Here is a 26,070-nt window from a genome sequence, read left to right as displayed (position 1 = left end):
CTAATGTTCAAATGTAGATAACACCACCTGCACCAACCTGTTACACAGCACAACCCTCTGGTGTAGCTTTGGCTGGAGCACATATTGGCAGCTCCAGTGACATCACCACTCCATGGTGACATCATCTCTACAGACTGTGGCTGTTACATATCCTCACCTGGTAATAATAAGACTGTCCTCAGCTGCACACAGCTCCAAGATGAACAAACTGAAGTAAATACAAATTAGAGTTACGATAGATTGAAATCTTGTAATCAGAGCTAATTCTTAGTGAAACTCTCACAACATCATATCCTGATCCTGTGTTAGTGTCTCGGTCTCAGATCACAACATCAGCACAGGCTTGGCTTGGGTGAGGTATTGAGTGGTTCTTGTCCATGACAGCTGCAGGTACAGTGCCATCAGCCATGCTGCACCACATGTCTGCCCAGGAACATTAGTGTGGCTGGGTCTCATGTAAACATTGTGCTAAAGTGGTGGGAAAGTGGCTGCAAGCTGGCTGCACTGTGTCCAATACTCTCAGTATGATATCCACAAACCTCTGAGTGTCACAGAGTGGGCCTGTGCTCAGCTCACTGTGCCCCATTCAATTCTACTTGCATAGTTTTACAAGTAAAATTAAAAGTTGCTCAATGATAAGTTATTGTAGTAACAACTAAGTCCATGGTCATTATTTGTTAATAGTAGCTTAAAGCTTCTGCACCAATCATGGAGCAGCAGGTTTAGAGCATGTGGATCTACAAAAGTAAGTCCCAGTAAGATGGGCTGAGCCTTACATACTAGAAGAAACATGTCATTCCCAGCAGATGAAGCGCCCTTTAAAGCAGGATCTCACTTTAAACCTAAAGAACTTGCTATGAGCATGCAGTGCATTCATGGTTATTATTCATACGATTGTGGGGAGCTAATAAAGTGCAACTATCACATTACATTTTATTATTAAATTGTTGTTAACAATCCCTTCACTTCTGCTTATCTAATTCATGGTTGCAGGATGGCTGACAGCTTCCATTAGGCAGGAGGTAATGTCCATTCTGGCCACAGTGCAACCCACAATGTGTAACTGACACTATTATATTGCATTATGTCACATTGTTACATCTTTTTAATAAATGATGACAGTCAGCTGAATTTGCTGCCCCCTTGGTGGAGGACATCAGGATCAGCAGCTGCTGCTCCATCACAAACACCACAGAAGAAGAACAACACTGGATCAGATTATCTGGACGTGTTTGACAGGGACAGTGTTCATGTTCATGGACATCAGGACAAAAACAGACGATGGAAACCTGCCAGATTTGAGCTAAACTGCTCGTTTCCATGTGTAGTCCCTGGGAGGTCACATGACCAACAAAGACACACAAGCTGTGTCCCAAAACGTCGGCCGCATCCTCCGGAGGCCGCATTTGAAGGCCGATGACGTCACAGCCAGGCGACGAAGGCTGTCCCGATTCCTCGACTCCTTCAAATGCGTCCTTCATTCCCCCGAGTTTGAAGGATGGGTCGGGTGTGTCCTTCGTTGCCCACCATATCCCAGAATTCATAGCGCGGCCCAGCCAAATTTCAGCTGCCAACAATGGCGGCCGCTACTAAGTTTTAAAATTTAACGAGGGAGTACTACTTACTTACAATGAATTCCTTACACTATATAACTTTCCCGTCAGTGTTGGGGAATTCTCAATGGTGCTTGGTGCCATACCCTCAGGGACTTTAATGTTATATAAAAACACTGACAGCTCAATATCTGCCTCAGTCACTCTCCCTGATCCAGCTGAGTCAGCAGTGGGAAAAATCTGCTTTTCACAGGAACTTGGTAACAGCAATAAGAGAATACGTAGTTTATTCCAAGAAGATATCATGTCTCTCCCATATATAGAATATCTTACTGGAACCGACATGTTCCAGATATCACCTGGAAGACAGTCTGGATGATCCCATAAATATCTAATTGTGAACAAGGTGAAGGAAATCTCATATAAAATTCTTCATAAATGTGACCCAGCCAGTCACTATATGGTAACATTTAAAAGAGACATAAATACTAATTGAACTTTCTGTGGGGATCATCCAGAAACTGTGGCACATCTCTTTTGGTTCCTCTACACAGAGATTCTGGAAGAATTTAGCAGTTTTGTTATTGTCCATATTTTAAGGGAGTTTTCTTTACGATGGGAAATGTTTTATTCTTTTTCTTTAAGTTCCCCAGGAAGAATGATAAATGTTTTTTTATAAAATATTTGTTAATACTTTTAGCTATTTTATATCCATAAATGTAAGTTTATTAATAAAACACCATATTTCTGCCTTTTTATAAGGATATGAATTGTACATACAATCAATTTCAGACTCAACCAACAAAAAGCCTCTCAGAACAATATTTATATGTTGATTTTTTTCGCCTACTCATATCATCATTTTTTTACTCCTGGTTCTGTATGTTCATGTTCTGTTCTTTTGTAAACTTCATCTGTTTGTATGTTGTATACTCATTGTGTTTCAATAAAGTTCGATTTAAAAAAAGGTACGTTCTAAACGAAGCTTCAGACGTCACTGATCACGTGACTCTGGCCAAACGAATCAAGCCTCGACACGGTGCTTCTGAAGCAGCGCGTTGATCTTTCTGACACACGCACCGGAGCGTCAGCTTCAAGCGGACCATCACTACGTCTCACATCTAAAGGTGTCAAGGTAACTTTGAACTGAGTTCAGTCAATCTGGAGTTTTTCCAAGTTTTCTGTTGCTCTCTGTGAGAGAAGAGCGTTAAAGGCGGGGCTCTCCAGAGTCCAGCAAAACAGGAAACCACAGCTGGGTGTGTGTAAGTGTGCAAACCAATAGAATGCATCGTGGTGGGGGGGCATCACGGGCATTGGCAAGAAAAAAATAAAATAATCGGTCGTACCCATGCTTCCCCGACGTCATGCCAGCGCATATTGGGAAATTCGTAGGCACCGATCGGTTTTCTATCAGCCATTTGCTGGGAGTAAGGGCGCCCTCCGTTTGCGAGGTGCGCCTGCTGCTGGCGGCACAGGGAGGAGAGGGCGGGGCGGCGGGGAGTCTCTGGCTGGCTGGAGCGGCATCTAATAACCAACTCGCAAAACAAAATAAAAACAACAAACAGATATTATGATACAGACTTATAATCTGCACCCATGTTTTTTCTAAATTCTATAAAGTGAGCGCGAGAGCCCTCGGTGCGCCTGCGCGCTGCTGAAGTCAAAGTAAACTTTATTGTCATCTCCGCTACAGACAGTCCAGCATATAGAGAGACGAGACGACGAGGCTGCAGTTACAGCGGTGCAAGTAAACAAACAATAAATATAAGAAGAGTAAGAAAATAAATCTACACTTTAGGACTCGGGGTAAAGGATCAATAACAATTTAATTTATAATTTACAGTTTGATGATTTAAAGTCTCACACAACCCGTCAAAAGGGGCGGGGCCGGCTGCTTCCAAGTAGAGCACATTTCATTTATAATGATGTAAATCCAAGCCCATCATGGATTCACGATCTGAATCCTGGGTTGTGTGAAATCCCAGAAATCAACCTTAGACAAAGTGAATCTGTGAACTAAGGTGTAGGTCTGTTAGGCAGGGCCGTGCAGAGAGGTTTAAAGGGGCGGGTGCTCAAAGTTAAAAAGGGGCACATTGAACCAGGCTGAATAACAACAACACACATTCATCAAGAATCTAATATGGGCAACAAGGCAAAGCAAACGTAGCCGATGCTTTACCTGATGGGTACAATGTTGCTGTTGAGGGGTTGCTGTAGATAGTGCTGGAGGGCAGGCAGGGCTGGACTGGGACAAAAAATCGGCCCGGGCATTTTGACTGGAGACCGGCCCACCAAAAATGTGACGTCATTCATGGATAAAACCGCAAAGGATTCTGGGAACTTTTGGCAAGCGGTACTAGCGCATACAGGCTTTCAATTGAACTCAGTTACATAGCGATAAAAAGAAACACAAAAAATGGCAAGAAGCTGCTGTATTATTAACTGCAATAGCCGGTGTTGTGCCAAAAAGTGATTGTCTGCCAAAAACTGATTTCCGGTATTTGCAAAGAAACTGATTGCTCGTATTTAAATTGCTATAAGTAACTTGTTGGGCTATAATATGTGAAACATATGTCAAATGCATCCCTCATGGATGACACAAAGTCATACTGAGCTACAAACAACATTAGTGTAACAAGGTAGAAGCCGCAATCAGTCTGTGGCAGTGACTTTTATATAACCTTTATTTCTGCCGTAAAAAAAATCTAATTAACATTAAAAATGTATTTTGTAAGAAGTAGTTGGACAGCAGAAATGGCTCAAATATTACAATTATTTTTCCACTACTAATTAATTACCGTTGAGCTCAAAGGTTATATTAATACACGGTTAACGAATGTGTTTTTATGACGACGATTTGTGAGACGAACAAAGGTAAACTTACCTTTGTTCGTACGATGGTCTTTCGGTGCATTTCAAGGTCCTGTACCCATCCGTCGGTAAACTACCTGGGCTTGTTGCAGTGACCTGAAGTTACTAAACTTCATGAGTGTATGCACTCACTCCAAGAACCGTATAATTATAAATCTGAGCGTGGTGAAAGTTGGGCAGCACGCTAACGTCTTTTATCCACTCTGTGTGCTCGTAAGGGTCTGACCCTTTCACTCCTTTGATTTTTCCTCGTATCTTTTCTTTGTCTTTTCGTCGAGTCTGTCTTTGTACGGACCGGCATTGTTCTCCGTCGTTTTGTACATTCCTTTTTTGTGCGGCAAAGAAAAGACAAGAAGGTATTGGAACCGGAGAATGAACGTTTTGCGGTGCTGCAATTGCAAATGCTTGTATTTGATGCGGTACTTGGATTGTTTTGCCAGGAGTTCCCGGCATGCAATGCATTCCCAATGCACATGGCCTTGTCTAGATTCAGATGCTCTAAAACTCCGGAAAGCAAGTTTACAAAGTACTGCCCCGTGGATGCTTCGCACCTCACTATGGAGACAAGCCTCTCCTGCACAGACTCAGTAACATACCTGATGATTACTGAACACTGATCATAACCTGTGATGTCTTGGGTTGTGTCTAGCTGAACAGAAAACATCCCAGCTTTCTGGACATCACTGGCGATGCTCTCTTGAAGGAGATGGCCAAGTGCATCAATCACTGAGTTGACAGTTGTTTTGGAGAGTAGGGTGATGAGAGATCCTCTACCTCTTGATCCACTGGTCTGATGCAACTTCTTGCTTTTTTCAATGCAGTCATTCAAATGTTCTCCAAGGCACATATCATACTTGCCTAATAACACAATTAGTTCCAGAAAGTTACCATGATCGATGGTGTTGTCACCTAAAGTGTATGCAGCCTCATTCTCCACATGCCTATAGCTGAGTCCCCTCTTCCAAGTACTTTGATCACATCCACTATACGCTCTAAAACTTGCCGTCTCTTTTTCACTTGTGCTCTGTGAGCTGACAACTGACTGCCAGCAAACAAGCTCCTGATGTTGCCTTTTGAGCACCTTAAGAAAAAAGCTTCAGCACAGGTCTGGTGTGTATTGCTCTTTTCATGCTCCTCTGTGCGCAGATGTATATGTCGCCAGTCACTCATGCCCTGTTATAAATGTGCTGGTGTCAGTCAGCCTTGCAAATGCCAGACACACAAAGCAGAACAATAAATGGCGTTCTTTGCAATAAGTAAGCCACTTCCTGTTGGTGCCATCTTTACAGCTGAACACCCTCATCACAACTGCACTGCTACTGTTCTGCTGTGGGTGGTAATCTAAAAAGGCCTGTAATATGGCAGATTCAGGGCGAGCAAAGTAATCGATGCCCTGGCTCTCTCTCTCCTGCTCTTCCATCTCTCTCTCTTGCGCTTCCATCTCTCTCTCTTGCTCTTCCATCTCTCTCTCTTGCTCTTCCATCTCTCTCTCTTGCTCTTCCATCTCTCTCTCTTGCTTTTCTATCTCTCTCCCCTGCTCTTCCATCTCTCTCTCTTGCTCTTCCATCTCTCTCTCTTGCTTTTCTATCTCTCTCCCCTGCTCTTCCATCTCTCTCTCTTGCTCTTCCATCTCTCTCTCTTGCTTTTCTATCTCTCTCCCCTGCTCTTCCATCTCTCTCTCTTGCTCTTCCATCTCTCTCTCTTGCTTTTCTATCTCTCTCCCCCTGCTCTTCCATCTCTCTCTCTTGCTCTTCCATCTCTCTCTCTTGCTTTTCTATCTCTCTCCCCTGCTCTTCCATCTCTCTCTCTTGCTCTTCCATCTCTCTCTCTTGCTTTTCTATCTCTCTCCCCTGCTCTTCCATCTCTCTCTCCTGCTCTTCCATCTCTCTCTCTTGCTCTTCCATCTCTCTCTCTTGCTCTTCCATCTCTCTCTCTTGCTTTTCTATCTCTCTCCCCTGCTCTTCCATCTCTCTCTCTTGCTCTTCCATCTCTCTCTCTTGCTTTTCTATCTCTCTCCCCTGCTCTTCCATCTCTCTCTCTTGCTCTTCCATCTCTCTCTCTTGCTTTTCTATCTCTCTCCCCTGCTCTTCCATCTCTCTCTCTTGCTCTTCCATCTCTCTCTCTTGCTTTTCTATCTCTCTCCCCTGCTCTTCCATCTCTCTCCCCTGCTCTTCCATCTCTCTCTCTTGCTCTTCCATCTCTCTCTCTTGCTCTTCTATCTCTCTCTCTTGCTCCATCTCTCTCTCCTGCTCTTCCATCTCTCTCTCCTGCTCTTCCATCTCTCTCTCTTGCTCCATCTCTCTCTCTTGCTCTTCTATCTCTCTCTCTTGCTCCATCTCTCTCTCCTGCTCTTCCATCTCTCTCTCTTGCTCTTCCATCTCTCTCTCCTGCTCTTCCATCTCTCTCTCTTGCTCTTCCATCTCTCTCTCTTGCTCCATCTCTCTCTCTTGCTCTTCCATCTCTCTCTCCTGCTCTTCCATCTCTCTCTCTTGCTCTTCCATCTCTCTCTCTTGCTCTTCCATCTCTCTCTCCTGCTCTTCCATCTCTCTCTCTTGCTCTTCCATCTCTCTCTCCTGCTCTTCCATCTCTCTCTCTTGCTCTTCCATCTCTCTCTCTTGCTCTTCCATCTCTCTCTCTTGCTCCATCTCTCTCTCCTGCTCTTCCATCTCTCTCTCCTGCTCTTCCATCTCTCTCTCTTGCTCTTCCATCTCTCTCTCTTGCTCTTCCATCTCTCTCTCTTGCCCTTCCATCTCTCTCTCTTGCTCTTCGATCTCTCTCTCTTGCTCTTCCATCTCTCTCTCTTGCTCTTCCATCTCTCTCTCTCTCTTGCTCTTCCATCTCTCTCTCTCTCTTGCTCTTCCATCTCTCTCTGCTGCTCTTCTGTCTCCTCTGTCACAGACTTCTCCACTTTTGATGATAAATCAGCCTGGTGCAACATGGATTGGCACAATTTGTTAAGATTTTGAGAAGTTTGAGAAACTAACCTTAAGCATAAAATAAAATTTACTATCAGCAACTTCATAGCACCCGCCCAGCAGTATATAAACTCCGTCATGCTAGTTACGCTGTACGAGTTATTCTAAGCGACTGTATAAAGTCACCACAATGAAAACAAACTACAACTAAAATTAGTTTCTATCTGACACAGATAGACAGCAGGTCATAACTTCTTACCTGAAGTTCAGTTCCTCTGCCACTATGACCGGCGGCCGCCTCGGGTCTCTCCTCCTCCTGCCTCCCCTTTCCTTCATCCACCTGCTGGCCTCCACCACTTGCTGATCTTGCTAAATCTATGGAAGCTATGCCATAGCTACCACCAAACAATTCAGTAATTTTCACACATTTGGCAGCGTCTGCCTGAAGGGCTTGTTTCTTTTTGGCCCTAATTTTTTCGGCACCTCCTTTCCTTTTCTTGTTCTCCATTTTCTTTAGTTCGTCTATAAGATTGCTAAACATGGGGGAGGGTGCATCCGACCTCCTCGGCTGTAATTGGTCCAGCCCAGAGTCGATCATGACCAATTGGCCAATCCAACACCTTTCATTGTTTATACCCTTCCCCCCAAAAAAAAAAAAAATCGCCAGCGGCCCACCGGGCAAATGCCCGGTATGCCCGATGGCCAGTCCAGCTATGAGGGCAGGGCTGTGTTGGTCTGAGACTGTAGACATTAAAAAGTCCACAGGAGAGATGGTAGCTGATTAAACAAGTGTCATGAGATAATAACAAAATGCAAAGATTGGTGACAGCGCTTGGAACCATAAGGACAACAAAAAACTGGAGAAATAATTTAGGCTCTGCCTGTGAATCACTCTTTGCTTCTCTTCTTCCTTCCATCCCATCATTTCATATATCACTCTGCACTTGCTATGTGAGAACAAGGCACAACTTGCTATTGCAATAAACTATAATTATCCACACCTAACAACTCTTGCACTTAATCTATAATAAAATGATGACAGAAAAATGTTATAGCCCTGCCTTTAGTAGCCTCACACAGCTCCTGCTGTTTCCTCCTCATGTCCTTACCAGGCATGTCTGCACAATGTTATATCATGAGTAATATTTTTTTTAAAAATCCATCTAAATAAAACACACACATGCACACACAGTGACATTTTAGACCTTCTTCAGAATACTGTATATACTATGGGCATCATGGTGCTGATCCAGAATCCTTACATTATTATTTATTACTAGAGCTACAATAATAAACCAATGAGGAGGGGGAAGTAATAAATATGAAATAATGTATTTATGATGATTCCATTTGTTTCACTATCCACTCTGTGCAGGGCAAAGCTTATTACATTTTTAAACTGTAGAGATACAATCATTTTACTGCTGTAAAATCCAAATGTTGTCTTATTTAAAATATAAATCTAATATAATCTGCTTCTTAATGTATGTTCTTTAAAATACAGCGTGTGTTTTTAATATATTATAATTATAATAATGCATAATTATGTGGACATGCATATTAGATCGTTTTTTAGTGAAATATAATCCCTCCAGAAAGGCAGGAAAAGCCCGGAAACTTACTTTAAAACTAAATATGTTCCCTAAAACGGTGACAGAGCTACAGACCCATGACAGCCTTACACAGGTAGCCAGCAGCTGTGACCAGCACTACCTGTGCAGTTAATAAAAGGACAGGTAATGTTTGTCGCGCTGTTGCACACACAGCACGCTCGTTTGTTTCAGTTCGTCAGTAGCAACAAGACAGCTTACCAACGTGTACGTAATAAGCTAATACTCCTGTGTGCTACACACTACAGTGTGCGCTGTACACCTACTTACTGGTTTTGTCGCATCAGTCTGTGTCTCTGAGTTAACTTGTGTTTCTCCTACAGCTCCGGACCGCAACAAATGCGCGTGCTCTTTGTGAGCTCGTTCCCGGCTCGTACCCAGCGCGTTCTGCCGTAAAGGGCGATCATTGGTTAAATGTCATCATGTGACTGATGCAAGCCAGATCCTTTTATTTAGCAAAATGTGATTAATAGTTAAATATTATTGTTTTAGGGGCACAGACAGGACTCCGCACACACACACACATTAAAAAAAAAAAAAAAAAAAAAAAAAAGTTGCCTCAACAAAAGGGCACCTTGGGCACCATCAGGAAAGGGGCGGGTGCTCAAGCCCCTCTAGCCCCCCCCCCCTCTGCACGTGCCTGCTGTTAGGTTAATTGTGCTGATCCTCAGGTTGGGGGATTTGTGTTTGTACTGGAGCGCAAAATTCAAACCAATGGAAGATGGACAACAAAAGTTCAAAGCCATCAGGTGCTCAGGTTAGAAAAAAGAGAAAAGATGCAGGTAAGAAGACGTGTGATTGGATAATGGCAGGTCATCCTGAACCAATCAGACTAAACTCCAAACAATACATTATGTTACAGATTTTAATATTAATTAGTCATTGTTACTTGTTGATTTGTCCTTTTCTCATTGTGTGACGAATTATGACGACTGTTTGGTAGCTGTTATTGTCTCTCTCTCTCTCTTCATGTGTGTTTCTCTGGTGAAACAATAGTTTTGTGTTAATGTTAGGGCTGCACGATTTTGCATAAAATGAGAATCACGATTTTTTGGCTTAGAATTGAGATCATGATTCTCTCATAACAATAAATAAACATAAAACAACAAATGTCTCACGTTTTGTTGTTGCAGCAAAATGTTGTCCTGCTTGAAATTCCGTCTCCACCGTTGCTCGACGCTGCGTGTACAGAGCAGGTAGTGCAACAATAGAAAAATAGTTGCGGGACGGCACTGTGTAGCGTTTGTCTAGGGTGTTGATCGTTTTCCTAAATCCCTCGTTTTGCACAGTGTTGATGGAGCCATATCTTTGGTCAGGTGATAAGTGATAGCCTCCGTAATGTCTTTGTGCCTGCGGGAGTTCGACGTGTATAGGGAAGCGCTGTATAAGGTTCCCGTTATTGATGTTTGGGTGGTTGACCGGGACGGATTTTCTCCTGTCACTTTCTTGTCATCCCTGACGTGCTCTCCGTGGTTTTTTCCCTGCTAATTTTAGCATCACACGGCACAGCTTCTGTATCACGTGGTATAAGGCTCCGCCCTTGTCATTTGTTGAGCAGGAAGAGTGAGCGCTTGTTTTCATGCAGATTACGTCCCGGATCAAAATGCGGTACATTTGATCTCTGTTGTTTTTGCCTGATGATTGGTTTGAGTCTTGACAATCCACATTGCTGGCGTTGCATTTTTCAATGCCAGCAATGGCAGGTATCAGTGCTCAAACCTTTTGTGTTTGTTTCCAACAAGTTGCCCACCTCGGGAAACAAAAATGTGTTCTTTTACTTGTCAGATGAACATATGAGACACTTTGACTCTTCAGTGCAGTGTGGAGCCTAACAAAGATCTGTTTTGTGTCCCAGCTGATCAGCAGGAGGAGGAGAGTCTGACGGAGCAGCAGAGGAACATTTTCAGCTACTTGGACTCAGCTCAGCCACTACAGAGGAAACAATGAGCTCAACACAGAAGGTGACAGACAGAGCAGGACCATATGACCAAAGATATTTATCACCATATACATTTGAACATTTGCCATAACGATGTAGCTGACGATAGAATTGACACCAGACAAAATACTTTACAGCTGCACAACTTTATTAAAAACCCATCAATGTATTTTCACTGAAACAAGCAGCTGTTGTTTATGTGCATTAAAGTTATATAAAAATGTAACAGTGCAAATGCAAATTCCTCGCTGACAGTTTAACCAAAAGGCGTTTCCAGTGGAAACTGGCCGACACATCCTGAGCATAACCATGTATAATATCCACTAAACTTCAGAAGAGGTTATACAGTCGTGGCCAAAAGGTTTGAGAATTGCATAAATATTGGAACCTGGAGAAGTTGCTGCTTAAGTTTTTATAATAGCATTTTGCCTGCACTCCAGAATGTTATGAGGAGTGATCAGATGAACTGCATCGTCCTTCTTTGCCATGAAAACGAACTTAATCCCCAAAAAGCCTTACCACTGCATTTCATTGCTGTCATCAAAGGACCGGCTGAGACCATTTCAGTGATCGTCTTCTTAACTCAGGTGAGAATGTTGGCGAGCACGAGGCTGGAGATCATCATGGCTGTATCCCGATTCAGGTTCTGCAGCTTTAAAGTCCTCAAGGGCCGCGTACTCAAAGACCGCTAAGGCCGAAGTGCGAGGCTCGTAGGCTCGTGAAATGGGACGTCTAGCCTCCGTCGCGCTGCCCAGGTTGCCTAGCAACCATGATACTAACAGCTGGAAACGTTTCATACAGCTTTGTTTGACAGAAATGAAGGAGAACATATTTAGTTCATTTGTTTCTACATGAGCTCTGTGTGATTTGATGAGTATCTGAGGCTGAGACCACAGGACTGTGAAACATGATTGTTGGGCTTCATTTCTGTGCTGAACAGTCGTTTAAGATTAGCTGTAAATAACAATTAGCTGATGTTGTTCATGAGACTAAAGTCATCTCACTGTGGTAATGTAAATATAATATGGCCAATATTATAGTTATTATATTAATCACTTCACTCACAGACAAGTATCTGTGACAGTGTGTATACAGATGTATCATATATAAGAGACAAATATTGTTTATTTAATATGTTGGTACTAAATGTGGCTCAGTGCTTACATATATGTGTAAAAAGCAAATGTAGGAGCTGTGATAACTGTGTCTGATAGAATGAAGAGTAGACTGATATATGAAATATTCCTTTATTGGGTGAGAAAATCAGACCATGTCATAACAGCTGTAAGTCACACAGAATAGATATCAGAGCCTTAAATAGGCTGACGTCTGCTAAATGGGTCAAACTGGGCAGAAAGTCTACAAACACATAACATCCTTATAGAATATGATGTAACACTATAGATCAACTTAGCTCAGAATATATAAAGCATATAAACAGTTACAGCAATATGATGCAACAAACACAGCAGCTACTGATCCAAAATACTCAAAGCTTCATAGAACTGAAACCAACATTTATTTTTAGCTCCATCCTGCTGCTGATACAGACTTTAGGTTTCTGAACATTAAACTTGTTGCTGCCTTTCATAGTGTGTAACTTGAAGGCCCTGAGTACTTTCTCCCACACTGAAAACACTGGGATGATCACATTATTTGAACATTACCTAATAAGACTGATTCAGCACAGACAGTTATGTTAAACTTTCCTAGCAGTCCTTCACAAACAGGGAACAGTCTGTCTATTCCCTCCATCTGTCAGCTGCTGCTGGCTCTTCCTCCTCCTCTTCCTCACACACTGCTGAGTTTGTCCTGGTGGATCATCAGGGCTGCAAAGCCTCACAGATGATGTGCAGCAGTGGCTCCCTCAGTCTGTCCTCACTCTGGACACTTGCAGTCGTCACACATGGAAATCAAATGTGTGATAAGCTGCAGGATTCAAACACAAGTGTAACTTATAAACACATATTCATACTTTTATTCCACAATCAGAGAGAAAGAAACAGAGAGAGAGTGCAGGACAGACACAGGTGACAGTCTCAGGTGTACACACTGCTACACAACAGCACCAGAGAAGCAGGATTTAGTGTTTGTGTTATTACGAGTGTAAACAAGAAGAGTTCCAGATGGTGCAGTGGACACATGTGTGACTGCTGTGATTAAAGCATCTTTCTTTCAGCTTAACGAGTGAACCGTCAGCTCGTTCAAACACACGTTAAAGTGCGTTTGGCTCGACACCACCGAACAGAGGCAGCAATATAACACAGCTAACATTAACAGTGCAGTGAATCCTGCTTGTGCCGTGATGTTCAGGACTGCAAACCGAGCAGCATCACTGACTTTCAGCTTGTTGTGTTTGTGGATATATGACTGACTTTAATTATCCACAAAATCATCACATTCTCTGTTAGATGAAGGTCGACTATTGAACGGCGTATATTTTAAAAGCTTTAAAACCAAGTTAACGCTGAAAGTACAAACATCACTAATGTCACATAACTCTGCCGACAAGGCATAGCTATGGCTATGAAATGCTCTTTGTGTATCACTTCTTCATTATGAAAGATGTCATTAATGCACTAGTAATGTCTCATCTGGAGTATTGTTCAATCATTTGGTCAGCAGCTAATAAGACAGATCTTAACAGACTTCAGTTAGTCCAGAATAAGGCGTCCAGATTAGTGTGAAGATGTTCATACTATACTAATATTGATCAAATGCATAATAACCTTTCTTGGCTTCCTGTACAGGCTAAAATATTCTATGGCTTACTTGTAGTTCTAAAGAAAGCAATTCTGTTAAACACACCACATTTATTCTGCTCAGCTGCAGTATCCAGATGAAATACATCATCATATTACACAGTTTTCAACAAGCTGCAACTTAGTAAATGCTCGAGTTAAAAGTAACGTTTTGTAAAACTGTTACATTTAGAGCAACTTTTAAGTGGAATAAGTTGCCTTAAAAAATTAGAGAATTATTCAAAACTTCAATGAACACTTAAAAGCCGATTTACAGAGCTTTTAGTTGTTGTAAATATTGTAAGACATGATTTGTTTTTGAAATTTGTGTAATGTGCCTCAATGTTATTGATATTATTATTATTATTGATTGCTTATATTTGAACAATTGTGAAACCTCACTGTGGATGTAAGAGTGAAATTATGTGGATATCTTGAATCCACTTTATTGTGTAATATTTTATGTGAGTATTTGACGGAAGACGAGCAACATCTGTTGTGGAAGCTAACGGGGTTCCTTTAGAATAAACAAACATAGGATTTATTATCACTGAATAATTCTGTATAAATCTATACAAATTATAGAAATATGTAATAGGAAACAATAAAATTATCTAAATTATAAAAGTGTGTGTGTGTGTGTGTGTGTGTGTGTGTGTGTGTGTGTTTAGTGTTTGAACAGTCATGAATTATCTTTAACAGCAGGTTGGATGTAATGTGTTAGAACTACCAGCAGGTGGGGATAAGAGACCTTTAAGGTGTTTGGTGCCACGCTCCACCTTCAGGTTTAAAACTAGTGTTAATGGAGTTTGAAGGTTGAGTTTGTTCCACGACTGCATTTCACTCACTGCCTCTGTTTGTATCTCTGTCACTGCAGGACCAACATGGAGCCAGAAGTCAGCGCTCTCAGGAGGCCGACAAACCTCACAGAAGAAAGGGAGAGAAAAAACACACCTGTGACGAGTGTGGGAAGGGTTTTACTGTGAGGGCTAAACTAAAACGGCATCAGGTCATCCACACTGGAGAGAGACCGTTCAGCTGTGACTTGTGTGGAAAGTCTTTTTCCTTGAAGGGTTACCTAAAAAAACACCAACTCATCCACAGTGGAGTTAAAGCGTACAGCTGTGATCAGTGTGGCAGAGCTTTTACTCAAAGTAGCAGCTTACAGAAGCATCTAGTTACCCACTCTGGAATTAAGGCATACAGCTGTGACATCTGTGGAAAAACTTTCAGCCGGAGAGGGAACCGAAATATACACCTACGCATTCACACCAGACATGATGTGTACTGCTGTGAACAGTGTGGCAAAGAGTTTTCAACAGACGCACAGTTACAACAACACATGTTTACCCACACTGAGGAGAGACCTTATCAATGTGACCTGTGTGAGAAGACTTTTAAATCTCCACGTTACCTGAGAGAACACCAACAGATCCACACCAGAAAGAGACTCTACAAGTGCAGCTACTGTGAGGTATGTATTTATATTGTTATCTTGTCATTTTAGCCTGACTGTTTGGAACAACTCTGCTCATTAAACTGTTAGCATGTTAGCAATTCTACTGCATGGAAAAGCATCTCTGAGTGATTATTCAGATTTTCATGTCAGTTATGATTTTAGTATTACTGTAGTATTATGGTGGTAGTATTGTAGTTATTGCAGCCCAGTAAACTGAGTGTGTTAACTGAAACAGTCAAATGTAGTTGGACGTCTGCAGAGATGCTCTTTATTTCAGGCGACGTTCAGGATACAAATGTTGAAGGACTGACTTACACTGTCTTTGTGTCTTTGTTTAGAAGCAGAGCGACACAGATGGATCCAGTTCTCAACCCTGTCATCACTGTGGTGGTGGGAAAGACTTTCATTGTGACCTCTGTGGAAAAACTTTCAGTCAGCAAAAGGCCCTAAAAGTACATCAACGTAGACACACTGGAGACAAACTGAAATACTGCAAAGAATGTGGGAGAAGCTTCACCACATCACATCGCTTAAAACGACATGAACTGATTCACAGTGGGGTTAAAAAGCACCTCTGTGATCAGTGTGGGTCATCCTTCACCACTGCAAGTCAGCTTAAATCACACAAACGAGTCCACACAGGAGAGAAACCACACAAGTGCAGACACTGTGAGAGAAGCTTCTCACAGTCAGGTCATCGTAACATTCATGAACGTGGACACATGGAAGGAAACTACAGCTGTGACCAGTGTGACAAGAGCTTCAGGAATCTCAGTTCATACTCTGCACACAAACGATCCCACGTTACTAATAAACTGTTTCACTGTTACCAATGTGCCCAAACATTCACCTCATTGTCTGCTCTGTGCAAACATCAGCGCGATCACTCAGGGCTGAAATCACTCCATCACTGGATCACAGTGAATCTGAAGACACAGAAAGATCCTCTGGTTTCTGTGTCAGACTCAAAAAGCTTGAGATCAGGCTCCACAGAGTTCAGATAGAATCATTTAAACTTGTGTTGAACTGAACTGGTTGCTGGGCTGAACTTCTACATAATACAGATCTACATGGGATCTTCTTTTCTGTTGTTTTACTGAGTCAGTTTTGTCCTTTTTTCTCTGTCCTGGTTTTGCTCGTCTGTAAATGATTGAAACTCAGTCAAATAGTTCATTGTTCTCCAGCAAAACGTTTTGGAAACTCATGTTTAACCTTTAAAACTCTGACATGTTTTAGCACACAAGGCTTCATCGGGGAGTTCACTCATGATTGGACCATGAGAACAAAGGTTTTTAGTTCTTTCAAAGAGAGTCTTGGAGATGTTTGATGTTTCTGTTTTTCTGAAACCACCTGAAAGAAAAACTATTTTTCTTGCTTTATGTAGTGTGGAAGTTTTTAATGTTTCTTCATCTGTGATGTTCTTGAATGTGTTCACGTGAAGATGGTACAAATAAACTGTCCTTTCAGCTTTAGCTCCTAATTTATTCATTATTTATGGTTGTAGCACAGCAGCCATCTCTTGATTAACACATGGAGGGCTCGGGATCTGATGGTGTCGTCTCCCTAATTTGCCCACTCAGTAAATCTCACTCATGGCCAAGAAATTGAAATAAACCTTGTTTCCCTGCTGGATAGTGATCCACTGTAACTCTGCTCCTCCTTCCTGTTTAGGATTTCTGTGGCTGAAGTAAAATTCCCTCCATCCATCACTTATCCCAGCTAACCCAAAGTGAAATAAAGTTTTGCTCGTCTTAAAAAAGCATTACAATAATGGGCATTACCAATGCAAACTGAATGATACAGAAGATGAAAGAAGAGACTTTGATCAGTTAATAAAGCTCATGATCTGGATTCATTGTGGCTGCTACACAGATACTTCTGGGTCACTTCTCTCAGTTAGGAACCTTCCTCACCAAACTGACTGTTGGACCACACCCCTGGTTTCATGAGAAATTGTTTCAGCCATGATTTCTCTTCCTGTATTTCAGAGTAAAGACTGAAGTGACAAATGGAAGCATGTTTAAAAAACACAATGTGAGAGAGACGTTGAGGTCCTTAGAAGTTACCCTGGGTTTTTCTGTCACCCTGCTAGATGTTACACACCTTGTTATTGGACTGATTTCTACTGCTGGACTACTCCTGCGGAGAGTAACAATACTCTTACTAATTAGCTCCCTTTCACACCTTTGGGGATATTTATTTTTGTGTTTGCAGCGCTGTGAGCCAGAACAGCGAGAGAAAAATCTGCAACAGCGACGAGCCGAATGCTTACGTGAATCGCAGCAGCTGCACATGTGCTACGCTGAATTAGAGGATATCTTTGCTCTGGATTTCTATTTCTACTTTTTCATTTCTATATGATTCTTCTTGCATCTAAACAAAGATGATTCAATTTGCTAAATGTTGATGGCTCTTCGTGCTCAGGTGTAAATGAGACGTAATATTTGCTCTTGGTTTGGTTCTCCTGTACAGAACCTTGCAGTACAACAGAAACCTAAAAACATTATTTGTAGTTGTTATTCTTAGTTGTTCTGCTGCCTAAATACCACAGGGTCTGATTATGAAGTTATTGAGCTGCACATTCTTTACGACCTGCTTAAGTTCGAGGTCACAGCGTCTGTAGAGCAGCTGGAACATAATGAAGTCTACAAGGTTAAAGTTTTCTCTTCAGTTATTGTTCTTTCTGCTGCTTGGTTTGATGGATCTGAGAGCTTTTGTTTTTATTATTGTTATTATAATTATCATTAATATTTTACTCTCTAGAAGCTTTAAAATAGTGTTTGTGTTTGAAAACATTGATTTAAGAATTGAACAGAAACATCTGTCCTTCTGAAAATCGCCCAAAGGCACGGAGACAAAGTCAAAGGATGCAACCTGTAACTTTCTCTTCCTTCATGTCAGGACCATCATCCATGATTTATATAAAATGCATATAGCAACAGTAGCACTTTAGTTTGGACTTTATGATTTCTGTAACTGGAAAATATTATTTTGTTTAAAGACAGAAGTGACCGCATAGTTGCAACATCAAAGGGAAATATTAATTAATTAGCATCAAGTATATTTGTTGCTTAAGCGTTTGCACTATAACTTAAGTAGGATTATAACTTTTAAGGAAGGAAAGATTTCAGATATTTAGTTCACTGTTTCAGTTATTTTATATGAAATTAAAACATTTCCGTTGGTCAAATATGATGCTCTAAATCAAATAAAAGTTTGAAAATAAATGATGTATTTTTAAATGCTGCAACAAATGTTCACAAAAAGTAACTATAATTAAAACCAGTTAAACAAAATCAAATGTTTGAATCATGCTTAACCAAATGCCAGGCTGGAGAGCTGAACCTAAAGTATACGTAGAAAGATTTCAACATCTGAGCAGTTTTTAATGTTTTTATCACATATAAATGTCACAGCAGTGGGTCCTGGCCCAATGCTTTGTGTTTTTGGTTTTCTTTGACTCTTGTTTTTCTTGCTTTTTGTTCTTCTTATTTATCAGGCTCTCAGTAATCTTAGTTCTCCCTCCCTCAGTGTTCATTTCAGCCTGTGTTTAGTTTCTGTTCCCGTGTCCCACGTTTCATCGTTTCATGTCGAGTCAGCCCTGTCTCTCTGTTTCCTGTGTCTCCCCAGTCAGCCCCGCCTCCCTCGGGCACTCATGTGTGATACAGAGTAATAAACCTGACTACATTTGCTACACTCTCTTTATTACCTGTTACTTTAAAATTCATACACTAATTATGTCTGCCCATCTCTCTAATGTGAAGGTCAAAGGTCAACATCCCAGTGACATAAGAATAATCCCAAAGGGGCAAAGGCAGCGGTTAATTTAGCACATTTAGCATCAAGGGTACAGCAAGGATATACTTTTACTTATTGTGGCAGGGGTGTGGTCTCTGGCCTGCTGCAGTGGAGGCTGGTGGCGGGACGTTGGACGGCACAGGTGAGGGTGATGGAGCTCATGACTCTCCCCTTTATAGTGACGGAGGAGACTGGCGTGGGGCAAGCGTGTAGTGGAGGAAGCCGAGGAGAGAGCTGGTTTCTGGCTACAAAGAAACCAGAAAAGATTGCTCGTGGTCAAATAATGTGTCAATCACCTGTGAATCAAACTGTGTGTGGCTCAGTTCATGTCACAGTGTTTTTTAGTATATCTTCACTTGTCTCACTCTCCTTCTGTTCTGTCCATCAGGACGATCCTCAGCGCTTACACAGATCCTCCATCGATGTTTTGGATCTCTCATAACAATAAATAAACATAAAACAACAAATGTCTCACGTTTTGTTGTTGCAGCAAAATGTTGTCCTGCTTGAAATTCCGTCTCCACCGTTGCTCGACGCTGCGTGTACAGAGCAGGTAGTGCAACAATAGAAAAATAGTTGCGGGACGGCACTGTGTAGCGTTTGTCTAGGGTGTTGATCGTTTTCCTAAATCCCTCGTTTTGCACAGTGTTGATGGAGCCATATCTTTGGTCAGGTGATAAGTGATAGCCTCCGTAATGTCTTTGTGCCTGCGGGAGTTCGACGTGTATAGGGAAGCGCTGTATAAGGTTCCCGTTATTGATGTTTGGGTGGTTGACCGGGACGGATTTTCTCCTGTCACTTTCTTGTCATCCCTGACGTGCTCTCCGTGGTTTTTTCCCTGCTAATTTTAGCATCACACGGCACAGCTTCTGTATCACGTGGTATAAGGCTCCGCCCTTGTCATTTGTTGAGCAGGAAGAGTGAGCGCTTGTTTTCATGCAGATTACGTCCCGGATCAAAATGCGGTACATTTGATCTCTGTTGTTTTTGCCTGATGATTGGTTTGAGTCTTGACAATCCACATTGCTGGCGTTGCATTTTTCAATGCCAGCAATGGCAGGTATCAGTGCTCAAACCTTTTGTGTTTGTTTCCAACAAGTTGCCCACCTCGGGAAACAAAAATGTGTTCTTTTACTTGTCAGATGAACATATGAGACACTTTGACTCTTCAGTGCAGTGTGGAGCCTAACAAAGATCTGTTTTGTGTCCCAGCTGATCAGCAGGAGGAGGAGAGTCTGACGGAGCAGCAGAGGAACATTTTCAGCTACTTGGACTCAGCTCAGCCACTACAGAGGAAACAATGAGCTCAACACAGAAGGTGACAGACAGAGCAGGACCATATGACCAAAGATATTTATCACCATATACATTTGAACATTTGCCATAACGATGTAGCTGACGATAGAATTGACACCAGACAAAATACTTTACAGCTGCACAACTTTATTAAAAACCCATCAATGTATTTTCACTGAAACAAGCAGCTGTTGTTTATGTGCATTAAAGTTATATAAAAATGTAACAGTGCAAATGCAAATTCCTCGCTGACAGTTTAACCAAAAGGCGTTTCCAGTGGAAACTGGCCGACACATCCTGAGCATAACCATGTATAATATCCACTAAACTTCAGAAGAGGTTATACAGTCGTGGCCAAAAGGTTTGAGAATTGCATAAATATTGGAACCTGGAGAAGTTGCTGCTTAAGTTTTTATAATAGCATTTTGCCTGCACTCCAGAATGTTATGAGGAGTGATCAGATGAACTGCATCGTCCTTCTTTGCCATGAAAACGAACTTAATCCCCAAAAAGCCTTACCACTGCATTTCATTGCTGTCATCAAAGGACCGGCTGAGACCATTTCAGTGATCGTCTTCTTAACTCAGGTGAGAATGTTGGCGAGCACGAGGCTGGAGATCATCATGGCTGTATCCCGATTCAGGTTCTGCAGCTTTAAAGTCCTCAAGGGCCGCGTACTCAAAGACCGCTAAGGCCGAAGTGCGAGGCTCGTAGGCTCGTGAAATGGGACGTCTAGCCTCCGTCGCGCTGCCCAGGTTGCCTAGCAACCATGATACTAACAGCTGGAAACGTTTCATACAGCTTTGTTTGACAGAAATGAAGGAGAACATATTTAGTTCATTTGTTTCTACATGAGCTCTGTGTGATTTGATGAGTATCTGAGGCTGAGACCACAGGACTGTGAAACATGATTGTTGGGCTTCATTTCTGTGCTGAACAGTCGTTTAAGATTAGCTGTAAATAACAATTAGCTGATGTTGTTCATGAGACTAAAGTCATCTCACTGTGGTAATGTAAATATAATATGGCCAATATTATAGTTATTATATTAATCACTTCACTCACAGACAAGTATCTGTGACAGTGTGTATACAGATGTATCATATATAAGAGACAAATATTGTTTATTTAATATGTTGGTACTAAATGTGGCTCAGTGCTTACATATATGTGTAAAAAGCAAATGTAGGAGCTGTGATAACTGTGTCTGATAGAATGAAGAGTAGACTGATATATGAAATATTCCTTTATTGGGTGAGAAAATCAGACCATGTCATAACAGCTGTAAGTCACACAGAATAGATATCAGAGCCTTAAATAGGCTGACGTCTGCTAAATGGGTCAAACTGGGCAGAAAGTCTACAAACACATAACATCCTTATAGAATATGATGTAACACTATAGATCAACTTAGCTCAGAATATATAAAGCATATAAACAGTTACAGCAATATGATGCAACAAACACAGCAGCTACTGATCCAAAATACTCAAAGCTTCATAGAACTGAAACCAACATTTATTTTTAGCTCCATCCTGCTGCTGATACAGACTTTAGGTTTCTGAACATTAAACTTGTTGCTGCCTTTCATAGTGTGTAACTTGAAGGCCCTGAGTACTTTCTCCCACACTGAAAACACTGGGATGATCACATTATTTGAACATTACCTAATAAGACTGATTCAGCACAGACAGTTATGTTAAACTTTCCTAGCAGTCCTTCACAAACAGGGAACAGTCTGTCTATTCCCTCCATCTGTCAGCTGCTGCTGGCTCTTCCTCCTCCTCTTCCTCACACACTGCTGAGTTTGTCCTGGTGGATCATCAGGGCTGCAAAGCCTCACAGATGATGTGCAGCAGTGGCTCCCTCAGTCTGTCCTCACTCTGGACACTTGCAGTCGTCACACATGGAAATCAAATGTGTGATAAGCTGCAGGATTCAAACACAAGTGTAACTTATAAACACATATTCATACTTTTATTCCACAATCAGAGAGAAAGAAACAGAGAGAGAGTGCAGGACAGACACAGGTGACAGTCTCAGGTGTACACACTGCTACACAACAGCACCAGAGAAGCAGGATTTAGTGTTTGTGTTATTACGAGTGTAAACAAGAAGAGTTCCAGATGGTGCAGTGGACACATGTGTGACTGCTGTGATTAAAGCATCTTTCTTTCAGCTTAACGAGTGAACCGTCAGCTCGTTCAAACACACGTTAAAGTGCGTTTGGCTCGACACCACCGAACAGAGGCAGCAATATAACACAGCTAACATTAACAGTGCAGTGAATCCTGCTTGTGCCGTGATGTTCAGGACTGCAAACCGAGCAGCATCACTGACTTTCAGCTTGTTGTGTTTGTGGATATATGACTGACTTTAATTATCCACAAAATCATCACATTCTCTGTTAGATGAAGGTCGACTATTGAACGGCGTATATTTTAAAAGCTTTAAAACCAAGTTAACGCTGAAAGTACAAACATCACTAATGTCACATAACTCTGCCGACAAGGCATAGCTATGGCTATGAAATGCTCTTTGTGTATCACTTCTTCATTATGAAAGATGTCATTAATGCACTAGTAATGTCTCATCTGGAGTATTGTTCAATCATTTGGTCAGCAGCTAATAAGACAGATCTTAACAGACTTCAGTTAGTCCAGAATAAGGCGTCCAGATTAGTGTGAAGATGTTCATACTATACTAATATTGATCAAATGCATAATAACCTTTCTTGGCTTCCTGTACAGGCTAAAATATTCTATGGCTTACTTGTAGTTCTAAAGAAAGCAATTCTGTTAAACACACCACATTTATTCTGCTCAGCTGCAGTATCCAGATGAAATACATCATCATATTACACAGTTTTCAACAAGCTGCAACTTAGTAAATGCTCGAGTTAAAAGTAACGTTTTGTAAAACTGTTACATTTAGAGCAACTTTTAAGTGGAATAAGTTGCCTTAAAAAATTAGAGAATTATTCAAAACTTCAATGAACACTTAAAAGCCGATTTACAGAGCTTTTAGTTGTTGTAAATATTGTAAGACATGATTTGTTTTTGAAATTTGTGTAATGTGCCTCAATGTTATTGATATTATTATTATTATTGATTGCTTATATTTGAACAATTGTGAAACCTCACTGTGGATGTAAGAGTGAAATTATGTGGATATCTTGAATCCACTTTATTGTGTAATATTTTATGTGAGTATTTGACGGAAGACGAGCAACATCTGTTGTGGAAGCTAACGGGGTTCCTTTAGAATAAACAAACATAGGATTTATTATCACTGAATAATTCTGTATAAATCTATACAAATTATAGAAATATGTAATAGGAAACAATAAAATTATCTAAATTATAAAAGTGTGTGTGTGTGTGTGTGTGTGTGTGTGTGTGTGTTTAGTGTTTGAACAGTCATGAATTATCTTTAACAGCAGGTTGGATGTAATGTGTTAGAACTACCAGCAGGTGGGGATAAGAGACCTTTAAGGTGTTTGGTGCCACGCTCCACCTTCAGGTTTAAAACTAGTGTTAATGGAGTTTGAAGGTTGAGTTTGTTCCACGACTGCATTTCACTCACTGCCTCTGTTTGTATCTCTGTCACTGCAGGACCAACATGGAGCCAGAAGTCAGCGCTCTCAGGAGGCCGACAAACCTCACAGAAGAAAGGGAGAGAAAAAACACACCTGTGACGAGTGTGGGAAGGGTTTTACTGTGAGGGCTAAACTAAAACGGCATCAGGTCATCCACACTGGAGAGAGACCGTTCAGCTGTGACTTGTGTGGAAAGTCTTTTTCCTTGAAGGGTTACCTAAAAAAACACCAACTCATCCACAGTGGAGTTAAAGCGTACAGCTGTGATCAGTGTGGCAGAGCTTTTACTCAAAGTAGCAGCTTACAGAAGCATCTAGTTACCCACTCTGGAATTAAGGCATACAGCTGTGACATCTGTGGAAAACTTTCAGCCGGAGAGGGAACCGAAATATACACCTACGCATTCACACCAGACATGATGTGTACTGCTGTGAACAGTGTGGCAAAGAGTTTTCAACAGACGCACAGTTACAACAACACATGTTTACCCACACTGAGGAGAGACCTTATCAATGTGACCTGTGTGAGAAGACTTTTAAATCTCCACGTTACCTGAGAGAACACCAACAGATCCACACCAGAAAGAGACTCTACAAGTGCAGCTACTGTGAGGTATGTATTTATATTGTTATCTTGTCATTTTAGCCTGACTGTTTGGAACAACTCTGCTCATTAAACTGTTAGCATGTTAGCAATTCTACTGCATGGAAAAGCATCTCTGAGTGATTATTCAGATTTTCATGTCAGTTATGATTTTTAGTATTACTGTAGTATTATGGTGGTAGTATTGTAGTTATTGCAGCCCAGTAAACTGAGTGTGTTAACTGAAACAGTCAAATGTAGTTGGACGTCTGCAGAGATGCTCTTTATTTCAGGCGACGTTCAGGATACAAATGTTGAAGGACTGACTTACACTGTCTTTGTGTCTTTGTTTAGAAGCAGAGCGACACAGATGGATCCAGTTCTCAACCCTGTCATCACTGTGGTGGTGGGAAAGACTTTCATTGTGACCTCTGTGGAAAAACTTTCAGTCAGCAAAAGGCCCTAAAAGTACATCAACGTAGACACACTGGAGACAAACTGAAATACTGCAAAGAATGTGGGAGAAGCTTCACCACATCACATCGCTTAAAACGACATGAACTGATTCACAGTGGGGTTAAAAAGCACCTCTGTGATCAGTGTGGGTCATCCTTCACCACTGCAAGTCAGCTTAAATCACACAAACGAGTCCACACAGGAGAGAAACCACACAAGTGCAGACACTGTGAGAGAAGCTTCTCACAGTCAGGTCATCGTAACATTCATGAACGTGGACACATGGAAGGAAACTACAGCTGTGACCAGTGTGACAAGAGCTTCAGGAATCTCAGTTCATACTCTGCACACAAACGATCCCACGTTACTAATAAACTGTTTCACTGTTACCAATGTGCCCAAACATTCACCTCATTGTCTGCTCTGTGCAAACATCAGCGCGATCACTCAGGGCTGAAATCACTCCATCACTGGATCACAGTGAATCTGAAGACACAGAAAGATCCTCTGGTTTCTGTGTCAGACTCAAAAAGCTTGAGATCAGGCTCCACAGAGTTCAGATAGAATCATTTTAAACTTGTGTTGAACTGAACTGGTTGCTGGGCTGAACTTCTACATAATACAGATCTACATGGGATCTTCTTTTCTGTTGTTTTACTGAGTCAGTTTTGTCCTTTTTTCTCTGTCCTGGTTTTGCTCGTCTGTAAATGATTGAAACTCAGTCAAATAGTTCATTGTTCTCCAGCAAAACGTTTTGGAAACTCATGTTTAACCTTTAAAACTCTGACATGTTTTAGCACACAAGGCTTCATCGGGGAGTTCACTCATGATTGGACCATGAGAACAAAGGTTTTTAGTTCTTTCAAAGAGAGTCTTGGAGATGTTTGATGTTTCTGTTTTTCTGAAACCACCTGAAAGAAAAACTATTTTTCTTGCTTTATGTAGTGTGGAAGTTTTTAATGTTTCTTCATCTGTGATGTTCTTGAATGTGTTCACGTGAAGATGGTACAAATAAACTGTCCTTTCAGCTTTAGCTCCTAATTTATTCATTATTTATGGTTGTAGCACAGCAGCCATCTCTTGATTAACACATGGAGGGCTCGGGATCTGATGGTGTCGTCTCCCTAATTTGCCCACTCAGTAAATCTCACTCATGGCCAAGAAATTGAAATAAAACCTTGTTTCCCTGCTGGATAGTGATCCACTGTAACTCTGCTCCTCCTTCCTGTTTAGGATTTCTGTGGCTGAAGTA

General features: G+C 41.4%; 2 long non-coding RNA genes across 2 annotated transcripts; both read left to right on the top strand.

The window, feature by feature from the left end:
- The first annotated feature begins 14,914 nt into the window (after window positions 1-14,914).
- Window positions 14,915-15,530, top strand: LOC146546171 (uncharacterized). Its single transcript, XR_014891032.1, has 2 exons — window positions 14,915-15,103; window positions 15,427-15,530. It is a non-coding gene; the product is annotated as an uncharacterized LOC146546171 (long non-coding RNA).
- Window positions 15,531-24,203: 8,673 nt separating this feature from the next.
- LOC146546170 (uncharacterized) lies at window positions 24,204-24,820 on the top strand. The gene is made up of 2 exons (XR_014891033.1): window positions 24,204-24,392; window positions 24,717-24,820. It is a non-coding gene; the product is annotated as an uncharacterized LOC146546170 (long non-coding RNA).
- The last annotated feature ends 1,250 nt before the right edge of the window (window positions 24,821-26,070 follow it).

This window comes from Mchenga conophoros, unplaced genomic scaffold, assembly GCF_057382185.1.
Source record: "Mchenga conophoros isolate Kocher_MC1m ecotype Shallow Benthic unplaced genomic scaffold, M_conophoros_male_GT1.1 unmapped_scaffold_6, whole genome shotgun sequence".
Taxonomy (NCBI): Eukaryota; Metazoa; Chordata; class Actinopteri; order Cichliformes; family Cichlidae; genus Mchenga; species Mchenga conophoros.
This window is presented reverse-complemented; position numbering and strand designations above follow the sequence as displayed.